This window comes from Phodopus roborovskii, unplaced genomic scaffold (assembly GCF_943737965.1).
Source record: "Phodopus roborovskii unplaced genomic scaffold, PHOROB, whole genome shotgun sequence".
NCBI classification, from domain to species: Eukaryota; Metazoa; Chordata; class Mammalia; order Rodentia; family Cricetidae; genus Phodopus; species Phodopus roborovskii.
The window spans coordinates 38,990-51,885 of record NW_026126778.1 but is presented as its reverse complement, the minus strand read 5'-3'; the positions used below and the strand labels follow the sequence as shown (position 1 = coordinate 51,885).

The window sequence follows — 12,896 nt, the reverse complement described above, 5'->3', positions numbered from 1 at the left end:
AAAGAGGCTTGAAAAAAATGGGTTGAGTTTACGGCTATCTGGGAGTCTTACAGGACTGTCATGTTGAGTCTTCATCTAAGCTGTAGATCCCATAGGAAGGGAGAGTCATGAGGCCACTCTGTGCAGAACTAGTTTAACAGAATCTTCAAATGTACATGAATGGGGCAATGGCTTGTTTTGTTGGTTTTACCAGTTTTTACTTCCTTTCTTTTTCCAAATGTTTTCTATTTTAAAATATAGCTAATTTGTAAGTATGCATACATTTGCAGTGTAATTAATGACTTCTTGATGAAACATCCATGTGAATAATACTCTTAGAGAAGGAAACAGGAACCTTCCAAGGGCCTTGTCAAGCTTTGCAACTTCTCTCTTCTGAGACTGATCTCCTTCTTGTTCTAAACATCTCTTTCTCATTTCATTAGTATTCATCTACTAAGTGTGCCTTCCTCCATGATATCAGCATTTCAGTACTGCTTGTGTCTTGAAATGTAGAGGTTAGATATTTGGTTTTTACATCTGGCTTGCTTGCCTTAACATCTGCAATGTTCATCCCCTTTGTGGCATGCAGTTGCCTGAGGTGTGCTTAAACCTGGCAGGCTATGAAGGAAGGGAGGGAAGAGGCATAAGTTAATGCAACAGTACTAGGTAGAGTAACACAAAATACGACCAGATGTGGCTTCTCTTCACATAGGAAGATATCCCACAGCTCTTAATGGCAGGGAACTGAAGACTCACAGAGTCTGTTGAACTGAGGTTCTAAATAGTTTGGGAACTCTTCGTAAAGATGGAATAGATTCTATTGTTGGCAGGAGGGAAGCAGATGTAGGTTAGAAGCTAAAGGACAAACTTGGAATGGTTATTGTTTAGACATGAGGTATAAGTAAATATGGATGAATAAAAGTCTAGTCCTCAGTGAGGGAACAGCCTCAAGTAATTTTTTAAAGCTCAGCTTCTAATGACCTTATAGATTAGGTTGATAAGTGAGGTCATTTCCTCTTCCTTCTCCACCTAGCAGACCACAGATGTGTCCCAGCATGATTTGGCGAGTCATTGTGGGAGGCAGTGGTTGAAAATTCTTGGGGCCTGCTGTGTTGGGTATGTCATTGGGCTTACTGTGATTTCTTGAATTCTTTTGTCTCCATAGACCCATCCAACCCAGACTGCCTTTTTGTCGAGTGTGGATGTACACACACATTTTTGCTACCAGAAGATGCTGCCAGAATCAATTGCAGTGGTGTGCGCACCCAAATATAAACAGTGAGTATATATAATTTAAGCCTAGACGGTACAAGAGCAAAATCCTCTATGGCTCAGAACACTGTAAAAACTAAGTAATATCCAGAAAGTCTTAACTGAGTGCTATAGAAGCCCCCTTTTAAGGTGAACATTCCAACACCAGCTGCTCTTAATAGATGTGCTGACACCACTGTTCGTTTTCTAAGACAAAGCACAAAGAAGTGATCTCAAGTGTCAGAGGTTGAAGATATTCCACACAAGAAACTGCCTAAAGTGTCATTCTCAATATCACCTTAGTCTGAATTCCTCAGCAGAGCTAGTGTTGGGAAAGCAATGAATCATCCTGTTTCTTTGAAAGAATTTTGTACCCTGGATAATGTCCCACAGGAATTAGTGGTCATAGGTTTGAGCGCTACCCCATTTATTCCTGACAGTGATTGGCCTGAACTGGATTGATTCTTCTTTGTGCTCAATTCTACTGTTGAGAATTTTATTATTAAGTCAAACTACAAGAAAGGGATCAAGAGAGAGAAAACCATAGAGAGAGATACACGTAAGGAGAGGAATGAGAAGGAGAGAAAAGAGAGGAAGAGAAGGGAGGGAGGACAATTAGGACTATGACAAAGAAGACATAGTCTAACAGAACTTCAATTATAGTGTTTACTAGGAATAGAAGGAAGACATACACATCATCTGTGCGGGAGGAAGAATTGTGCAGGTCAGAGCAGAGAGAGCAGGAGAGCAGGGGAATAAGTGTAGGTATGAAAGAGAAAGAAGAGAGGACATAGAGGAGAGGAGAGAGAGGGAGGAAAGAAAGGGGAAGGGGAGAGAAGAAGATGAAAAGAGGGAGAGGAGAGAGAGACGAATGCGTGTTGTGGGGATTTCTGTTTGACTGTGAGTCTGCCTTTCTCTTTTCAGAACAGGAATTTTCACACTGACAACTTTTGGATTAAAAGAAATATCAAGCTGCCCCAGGAGGGGCTTCCATCCCCATAATCAGGACTCAGCTCTTTTCTGTGTAGGTATCTGTATACAGGAGAAGAAACATAATAAAATTGTGAGACTATCCAAACCCTGTCCCACAAAATTTATAAGAGCCAGGAATACAACCACAGAGATTCAAGGAAGCTTGAAATCCTGGAATCAGAATGCTAAGTCTAAGAGGTAGAGCATTCTGTGTGTGATTACATGTATCATAATTAATATGTATATGCATTTGTATAGAATTTGGATCACACTCTGATCCTAAAGGGAAAATAACACTTGTGTACATTTCAGCTCTTCTTTTAAAAAGATATATAATTTTATATTTCATTATATTTATACCTGTACTTTCATTGTGTAGCCTTTTAAAAATAGAACATATTTTTATATTAATTTGTTGTCTCTGTGGATTTTCACATGAGAGTTTAGTGCCTGTGTGGTAAAAGACTTTTGCAGATGCCCTAGATATGGAGCAAGGCAGTGAACACTTCCTACTTCCCTTCAAGAATAGTAGGTGTTGTTAAACCCAGCACTATTCTCAAGGCCCCACCTTGTAAGTCATGGTTCATACCAGGGTGATCAGTTTTTTTGTAGCCAGAAACTTTCTACCAGAACTGTTCAAAATTACCTAGCTCCATTTTGGAGTACAGTAATGTTGTTTCTGAGATATTAAAAGATATTGCTCATTTTAAAAACGAATTATCTAGAACAGGAGTTCCCAAGTTGCCAATTGTAATAACCCCTTCCATGGTGAAAAACACCCATAACATAAGCTCTTGGGCAGTTGCAGTAGATCATCAATTTGAGGCTAATTGATGTTACATAATAAGACTTTTAGACTGATGATTACCTGTCATGTTGTAGACCCAGAGTGACCATCCCTGAAATGTCAGTAATGTCACCATTACAATCTGATTAATGGAATGACTCCCCTCAAGGTCTATTGGGTCACCTTTGCCATCTGATGTACATTATGACTCCAATGGTGCACTGCACTTACACATCTCTAACAACAAACACAATAACAAAAACAACAACAACAAAAAAACTATTTGCTATGTGACTCTGGAAAATAGATGGAAAAGATCCTGAGATACACAGAGATGATTGACTCTAAACATGAGGCATGAGGAGAACTAGGTGGGAGTGTTGGGGACCAGAACTTTTGACATTACTTCTAATGACATCAAGATTTCACCACTTGGCTGAGAACTATCTGGCTGCAATGAAATTCTTCAATCAAAACTTACTGCTCGGGATGTGGCTCAGTTGTGATAGTGTTCCAATTTTAAGCATTAGTATCTGAAATCCTTTCCCAGCACTGATGAAAACAGTTGTGCTTATGTTTGCCTATAATCCAGCACTGGGAACCTCGAAGCAGTAGAATAATGTCAGGATCCTTCTGGCTTAGCTAGGCTATGTGTGCTAGCCTATGTCGCACAAGGCCCTCTTTTGGTATAAATAAAATGTACAAGTTGTTTCAAAACTGATTTCCATTCCCTAACAATATTTCCCTTTTTCCATTGCAGGACTGCCGTCATGTCACCATCCAAAACAGCAGGGTGACAATCACGGATTTGCGATGAGTAAATCCCACAGACCCACCTCAGTGGGAGCCTATGTGTGTGTGTGTGTGTGTGTATGTGTGTGTGTGTGTCTGTGTGTGTGTGTGTATTTTGTATATATGTGACTGAATGTATGGTGGTGTGTATCTGTGTATGTATGTTAACCTGTGTTATGTATGTTACATCTGTGTTAAGGATATCAATGGTATAGTATGTATTTATGGCACACTGTGTTCATTCACAGAGCCCAGATGAACTTAGTTCTACATTTCTGTTTTAGCAATTAGGAAAAGCTTCAATAAAACACAGAAGAATGTGATACATAAAGTCAAGACCTCTTGAGTACAAACCCTGAGTCTAGATGTGAGATCATAGAAATTTATTTGATTTCAAGGTGAGGTGGCTATATTTTTGACTTGTCAGTAATATCTTTCGTCAATAATGCACAAAGTGAGAAATGTGATAAGGCAATATGGACAAAGCCATCAGCTCAATCACAGGTATCGCAAAGGAAACATAGTCTGCAATATGTTTTAATTTATGACATTTGCTATATTCATGGCTGAATTTTGAGGTGAAAGATCATAGCTCTTTTGAATAAGAGAAAATTGATCTAATATTACATTCTACTAGAATTACAATTCTAGATTGTGAATGTAATTTTCTGTTTTTTGTTTCAGCCTCTTGTATTTGTAATGACACCTGATGCTAGAAACCCTTTGACTAACATTTCCTGACTAAAACAGACTGTATGGAATATTTAACGTAAAAGAGGGATGTGTATGAATTGAGAACAAAGAGTACAAAATGCAAGTTCTTAAAAATAATTTGATATTAGGAATCATTTAGAGATTATATATACTGTAAAAATGAATAAAACAATGTTTACATATTTTATGTCAACAAAGTATAATAGTAGATCTTAGAACATGATGGGATTTCAAATTTAATAAAGATTCCTTTTATTGCATTGTAGAAACACAATGTTAGAAAGGATTTGAACATGACTGGTGGCCCCTCCTTACCTTGAGTACCACAGGGAAACCTTTTCAAGATGACAACCTTCCTGGTAAACATTTTATTCTTATGTCCATCCTTACTACAAATGTCCCTGATAGCGAAGCAAAATTTATTCCCATTACCCAGATATACAATCTTCTGGACCAGTTTTGATTTTCTGTGCAAATATTCAGCAATACATCATTTCTCTACATGAAATCTTACAGTAAATATATAGTTAGGTTATTTATACTTAGTAATTATGCCCTCAGATGACATCTTAATTGTTTTCTTTTAAATTAGTCATATAGTCTATGAAAACTTTAGTAAATTCTATTTTCATTTTATATTTATATATTAGGAAGAGCTTTCTAAATCTACAGTCGTCACACATTAGACCAGTTGTCTTCCTATTCATCGTACTTACAAATTGTTCTATTTGGCTTGCTTGCATTATGCATATAAAACTGTTTACATTTTATTTTCCTTTCATTTGAATTGAAATTATTCTATTATTGGGAAATGATATAACAATTAAGATTCCATAACTTAATCTGTTTAAGGTGTATTTCTTCTTCCAAAACAATTTGTATCATTGAAGATCATTCAATTAGTATTAGTAAATTAATAAATTACTAAGGGAATAACAGTACTTAATGAATGTATGATTTCTTCTAATGAGAAGATAATTGTCAAGGTACTTGTGGTCCAACTCTAAACTCCTGCTTGTTTGAATTTTTATGCATGTGTAGGTTAGAAAGACTGATTGCATATCCAGTACCGAGGAGACCAGGTAATGGAGAAAGCAAAAGTGTTAGTTGTTGATAATAGCAGTTGACACAGCTTGTAATTAACTATGTGGTATTTGTAGATCTTCAAACAATATTAATTAGTAGGCACAAATTAATTACAAATTAACTAATAGGCATAAGTGAAAAACGATACTTTCACGATTGCTAAGCAATAGAGCTCACTCTCAGAATTAGTTACTACAAGTTCAGCAGGTTTAGTTATGCTCTGTGCAGCTGTGTCTTCCTATGTAAGTATGGCATAACATCTGGGTGAGTAGGTGTTATAACAGAACATAATACATCATATAATTTACTATAGTCAGTCTTTAGTGTCTACAAGACCCATATCTTCATACATTTTTGTCTTCTGTACTCATTGTTTCACAGTTCTGAACTTCTGTGTAGACAAAAACATTATAGCATTCCTTGTGAGAGACTGTGAGCAGAAAGCAGATGTCCTGTGGACTGAGCAATGGATGTGCGACACATGATTAACTTCAGACTGTGTCTCCATCAGATCTGTTCATGCTCATTTTTCTCTGCAACCTGGTGCACTCTCAACTTTACATTAGTTCAAGTAATGTTCTGATAATCTACTTTTCCAAATTTGTACTGCATATGTAATAATACTAACCCAATTTGTAGGATAATAAGCATTCAACTCATGAACCAATCACTTTTATGCTACAAGTATGATGTTTGTTTTATTTAATTCTTTACATAAGATTTGTAGGATGATTGCCAATTGAATGTGACTTTCTCTAGAAGCTGGCATTATGGGCCCACAGATCAGTACACATAAAATAGATTATTCTGGAAAGATTCTTACTTAGGCTATGTACCTATATCTCAAGTGGTCATTAAGACAGATTGCATAGTTCATTCTTGAATTTATGTTTTATGTGAAGCTCCTATACATAATTTATTTTCATAAAAAGTAATGATTATCAAGAGTGTCTTCTATGGTAATTTGAAGCTTCTGGATTCTTTATCAGTCAAAATATGCTAATACACAACATACCTGAATATATAGGTATCATTTTAGAAATGTAATTTTTGGGACTTGCATTATAAGTTGATGTTTTCCCTGATGGTACTTTAGCTTTGCCAAATTATGTTTCTAATATATTTCTTTGGAATCTTATATGTATCATATTTTGGAAATAGGACATTCACTGTGATCTTCTCAGCCTATATCATACTGTATATTTAGCATCGTGTAGGATAAAAGACATAGAGGTTTATGTGACTCAGTAGGAGAAGTACTTAACTAATATTTGTAAGAATCTATATTTATTAGAAAATTTGTCAGAAAAATGGTAAATTATCAGACATACCTGTGGTGTTCTTGTCTGAAGAAAGATTTTTATTTGTTTTAGGTGACTTCTAGTCTCATCATGAAACCCAGATTTGCCTCAAAATTCTGATGTGTTTATTTCCCCCTCTTGATTTATGTGGGATTACAGATATCTATGACTATGCCAGCAGAAAAATTTTCATAACACTGCTGTGAAAACATTAAAAACCAAACTTCCTAAGTCATACTTTCCACAACCACAAAATTTACAAAATGTAAATGTTTAGACAATGGGGTTGGAGAACTCAGGTTTGTTTTTGATATGATGTAGCCACCAGCAGTCAGCTACAGGAGCCAAACTCTATGATGATTGTGGGGTACAAGGATACATGCTATGCTATAATAATAATATATATTATCTGATATAGTATGAGGTATATGGATGTTAGTGAGACGTGTATTAGTGAAGTAGAGAAAATCAGAGGCATTAAAGTCAAATTTACCCACTTCTTAATTTTGTGTAAACTTCTACAGTGTTGAGACTGAGTTCACAGCTTACTGTCCTCAACCACTTCACAATTCTGAAGTTCTGTCTCATAAAGAAAGTTAGAAATTTTCAAGGAAAAAATGGAAAGAAGGAAAGAAGTAAGGAAGGAATCTGATTCATAGATTATCTATTTATCTCATGTTATTAAGTAATTCTTTATAAGAACTATATATTTTTTAAAAAATTAACATTTTCTTCTCAATTCAAAAACCATTTTCTAGTAGTTGTACCTAGACATCTGAGACCAGGAAGTGTTAAGTGCTACATAAGATATATAGACAAAACAGCGCTTCTATTCAATTCAATCACTGTGTGTTTGTTCTAAAGTGACTTTTAGGATAAATACATCAATTTTTCATAAAATCACTCTTCTGAACACTGGAAAGTATGGATGACAGTGTCCTCAAATACTGGCAAGAAGAAGCAGTAATGTATTCCATGATTCAACAGGATTTATTTCTACCTTCCAGGCCCACCTTTGACAACTTGACTTTGGTTCTGCACATTTTAAAGGAAAGTAAGTGTGATACTTATTTTTCTCACTGTTGTCACAAATCCCATAATCGAAGCAGCTGGAGAAGAAGCGAAATTCATTTGGATCACAGTATATGGATAGTACAAGAGGAAACCAGTGAATGGTGATTGATGTACAAGCCAATTACTCACAAAAATGCCAAAATTTAGTGGTGGGAGAGAATTGGACCTTGAATGATTTGGTATCACAAACCATTGAGATTCAGAAACCATTTTGGAAGAAGGTTAGGACGTGTGTAAGAGCTGAGACTGTAGACAAGGGTAACAGCAATAGCAAACATTTTTAGAAATGACAGAGCAAATGTGACCTGCACAAGAACTGCACAGAACTTTTCTTGTCAATGTTCCTCATGGATGATATGGGACCCAACCTGAGGGACAGTAGTCACTTAGTGATTGTTCAGAAATGGTTAGCATTTTCTTTAGTGGTGCAGTTCCTGACATAAATGCTCTTTTCTCAGGAAATGTCATACTGGATACTTAGGCAAGAAACTACAATTAGACTCAGCATTATTATATTACAGAAGACATGAAAGTGGAAAGGAATGGTGGTTTCAGCAAGAGGGGGAGAAGTATGACAGTGGGCAGTGACAGTAATATCTAAAATTCATTATTTAATCTCTGACACGGTCACACAATAAGAGAATAAAATAAGATGGGCTGATACTTTATTTAGATTTATTAAAGTTTGCCAGAGTATTCAGAAAGCTAAGTCACAAGCCATAGAAGTCAGGCACAGATCTTCAATCCCAGGACTCAAGATTAAGAGATAGATGGGTTTCTGTGAATCCAAGGCTACCAAGATCTATACAAGCTTGATCCAGTCCTAAAGAGGAACAATTGACACAAAGACAATCTCAGCACCAGGAATCATATGCCTTTAAACCCAGCACTAGAGTGGTATAAACGATAGAAGTAGGGTCTTTAGTAGACTATCATGGATTTATTCTCCAGCCACAATGAGGATAGGAAGACCCTGAAGTCTCCATATTCTCTAGCCACACTGTGGATAAGTTATAAATAGTCTTAGGGTTGGTGTGAGCCAGAATAGCCTTCCATTCTGAGGTAGAAAAGAAGTAGTGTTCAGCTGCTTTGCTTTTCTGATCTTCAATTGAATTGTAACCCCAATATCAGTCTCTGGTCCTTTTATTTTTCATGCTACAGAAAGTGGGAAAGGGAGGAAGAGGGGAGTAGGGAGGCAGGAGTGGTGGAATGAAGGAAGGGCATCATGGATACTGTTCTGTGTATAAAGGTCATGAACCAGATGATGATGGAGTCAGAAGGTCTTTTCTTGACCTCGTGTACAGGTTCCTTGGAGTTGCTGGAGAGAGGAGGCCCAGCCATGCAGAGTAGATGCATACTGGTAGCAGATGGAGCAAGGAGGACGAGCCATGAAGAAGAAATGGATGCAGAGAGCTGATGGGGCCAGGAGGACCAGTGATGCAGAGAATTTTGATCCAAGGAGCCAATGGAAACTGGAGGACCAGCTAGGGTGGAGGTGTCAGTGGAAGAGATACATAGAACTGTTCAGTAACAAAGTATCCCAGACAGTCTCCCTCCAGTGACATAGATCTCCAACATGTCCACCCATATCTGGATGAGATTGATCACAGTGATGATGTCAGTGTCCCCATTTACCTCATTATTGTACTTTCTTTTCTCCTGGCCTTTACAGCTAGGCATTAGTTATGTTGTCATCTGAGAAGAGCCAAACATAATCTGGTTGTTTCCTAATTAACTGACTGAGTAAATTATGTTTTCATTTTCCCTTTATTTTACTAATGTTTTAGACTAAAATGTCTTCATACTCATCATCATCTTTGTTCTTCCATCTTCCTCATTGCTTGGAAGATACATATATGTGTGTGTGTACTATCTTATATGTTTGTGTCTGTCTGTGTGTGTATAATCTTATATGTGTTTATGCATATATGTATACATGTATATATATGTATATATTTGTTTGCATTTGTAATCTTATGTTTCCATGTATGTTCTTGTGTGTATGTGTGTTTCCCAACACGGCTGAAAATCTCAGCCTTGCTTAAGTTTTGCTATTTCCCTTTTCTCTACTGAATTCCAATTTAAATAGACTATGATATATCATCCAGTGATAATTTTTTAAACAATATGTATTTTTTTAAAGAGGGGGTTTCTTTGTGGAACTTGGATACCAGGCTTGATTCTAAGTCAAGAGTTCTGCCAGTCTCTCCCTTCCATGTGCTGGGATTAAAGGCATGTGGCACCTCTGCATGACCTTTTTACATTTTTTTTTATTTATCTTTTACATTCCAATGCCATTACCTCCCCCCATCTCTCTCACAATTCACATCTGCCCCTCAGAGGGTAACACCTCCCCCTAGTAAGCCTGCTAATTCATCTCACTGAGGCATGAAAATGGCACCTCCATACCATCCACACACCTGTGTCTCGTCTGAACAACTGATCTCTCCATAGAATGGGCTCCGCTAAGTCTGTTTGTGTATTAGATTGGGTCTGGGAACCACAGCCAGTAACCTCATATGTGTCCCATCCACACCATTGCCACCTTTGTTAAGGGAGTGTCGTTGGGTCTTAAGCAGATTCCCCTTTGTCAGAACACAGTCAGTGATCACTCACTATCTTGTATCAGCTGATTCTGTGAGTTTCCCCTTCTCAGTCTTGACTCTGTTGTTCATATTATTTCTCTTCCCTCAATTCAATTGTACTCAGGTGCTTGAACCAATGATATTGAAGTGACCAGAGCCTCACCCAGCCATGAGAGGCTGCAGAAGACCCACCAAGGTGTAGGCCTCTGATTAACCAGCATGTACTGAGCTTTTGTCCAGCTTCTGACATTGCCTGACCTTGCTGAACCTTGCTCCAGTCACTAGGAAGCCACATCACTCCCTGAGGCAAGGAACCAATCTGAAGTTAACTGGCTAGGTCTGAATGTGCTTTATAGTATGTGAAGTACAGAGCATAGCAGACTCCATGGGAGGCCTCTAAACATGGCAACAATTTCTGCAGGGGTAGTTGGCCAATCAACACAGGACAAGTTGCCCAAGCCTGGAGTCAACACAAATCCTCAGACTGTTGCAGACCCCAGACACTCCCCTTGGTCTACCCCAAAAAATCCCCTGCCCTATCATCCTTCTGGCTGCTTCTCAATCCACCCAATGTGTCAGATGGACAGAGGACACAAATTAATATAGTTAACTTATTAATTAATTAAAACTCTTTGCTTTTGCATCAGATCAGTTCTCTTCGTGATTTTTGGAGTCAGAATTTGTGCACAATAATTAGGTGTGGATTTATGCATCTCTTTCCATCTGTTTCTAGATTAGGGTTGTAGTTTCTCTGGGATTGTGGATTGTAGCCTGTGTATCATTTGCTTTGTCTGGTATCTTCTCATGAGTGAGGGGGGAATCAAATGATTTTTTCTAGTTTTGGTCACTTGCCTGCCAATTTTGGATAATTTTGTTTCTTAACATTGATAAGTAGTCCACAGTGTAAATGTACCACACTTTCCTTATACTTTATTCGATTGACAAACATCTAGGTTGTTTGCAGGGTATGGCAATTATGAATAATGTTGCTATGAGCATAGTTGAGTAGTTGTCCTTTTTATGTGGATGTGCCGCCTTTGGGAACATGCCCAAAAGTGATAATGCAGTATCTAGAGGTAGGTTGATCTCTAGCTTTCTGGGAAATCTCCACACTGATTTCCATACCAGTTGTAAGAGTTTGCATTCTTGCCAGCAATGGAGGACTGTTACACTTTCTTTTCATCTTCTCCAGCATAAGCTGTCATCAGTGTTTTAGGTCTCAGCCTTTCTGAGATTATTCTGGTGAGACTGTTCTGTTTATATCTCTACCCATTTTTAAAAATTAGATTATTTGGTGTTTTGATGCCTAGTTTCTTCAGTTCTTTGTATAATTTGGAGATTAGCACTCTATCAGATGTGGGGTTGGTGAAGATCTTTCCCATTCTATAGGAAACTGTATTATCTTGTTGAAGATGTATTTTTCTTTGCAGATGCTTCTCAGTTTCATGAGGTATCATTTATTAATTGTTGCTGTCAGTCTGTGCTACTGGTGCTCTGAGTCTGAAGTTGATTCTGGGCTGATGTTTCAGGACTAATTTTTTAGCTGCTGTCCCTACATTCTTCATGCACCACAGTGAATTAAATTTCCCCTGTTTACATATTGTATTCTTTGTTAAAATGCTATTTCTTGTTTCTACTTTTTGATTGAACTGCCCCTCACATAAAATTATACAGGGAAATTTGTAGTTGCTGAGCTAGTATAACACTGACAGAAGGTATACTCTCAGGAAAACACTTCCCAGTGATATATATATATATATATGTATGTATGTATGTATGTATGTATATGTATATGTATATGTATATGTATATGTATGTATGTATATATATTCACCCATTCCTCCAGTGCACACTAGAATGTTCCCCCACATAACACCAACTATAAAAATAGGTATTGTGCTGGCTCCATCTGTAGAGGGTCCCCCTCCCTTGCCTCTCCCAATCTTGTCCATGTTTCTGCCTCAGTTCTACTCCATCTTAGCCTTTGAGACAAGGTCTTTCCCCGAATCTCGTTCTTGCAGATATACTATACTCTCCCTTGTGAGTCAGGGAAACCCAAAGATCCTTCTGTTTTTACCTTCTTGGTTCTGGAATAAGATACCTCTTCCACTGTGCTGGCTTTTTTCTAGATTTATGGGACAGAATACAGATCACTGTGTTTACTTAAATTTTAACAATGATTTTAAAGTTATTATTTTAAAGTAAATAAATACATTTATTTAGTGTAGAGACAGGATCTCTCTTTGTAGCACAGATTCTTCTGGAAGTACATCTTCAGACCAGGCTGGCCTGGTACTCACAGAGAAATACCTGCTACTGCCTCCTAAGTATTGTGAATAAAGTTGTTTGCCACCA

General features: G+C 37.4%; 1 long non-coding RNA gene across 1 annotated transcript; it reads left to right on the top strand.

Annotated features, from left to right (window-relative positions):
• The first annotated feature begins 1,142 nt into the window (after positions 1 to 1,142).
• Positions 1,143 to 3,819, top strand: LOC127214591 (uncharacterized). The gene is made up of 3 exons (XR_007833872.1): positions 1,143 to 1,257; positions 2,155 to 2,254; positions 3,750 to 3,819. It is a non-coding gene; the product is annotated as an uncharacterized LOC127214591 (long non-coding RNA).
• The last annotated feature ends 9,077 nt before the right edge of the window (positions 3,820 to 12,896 follow it).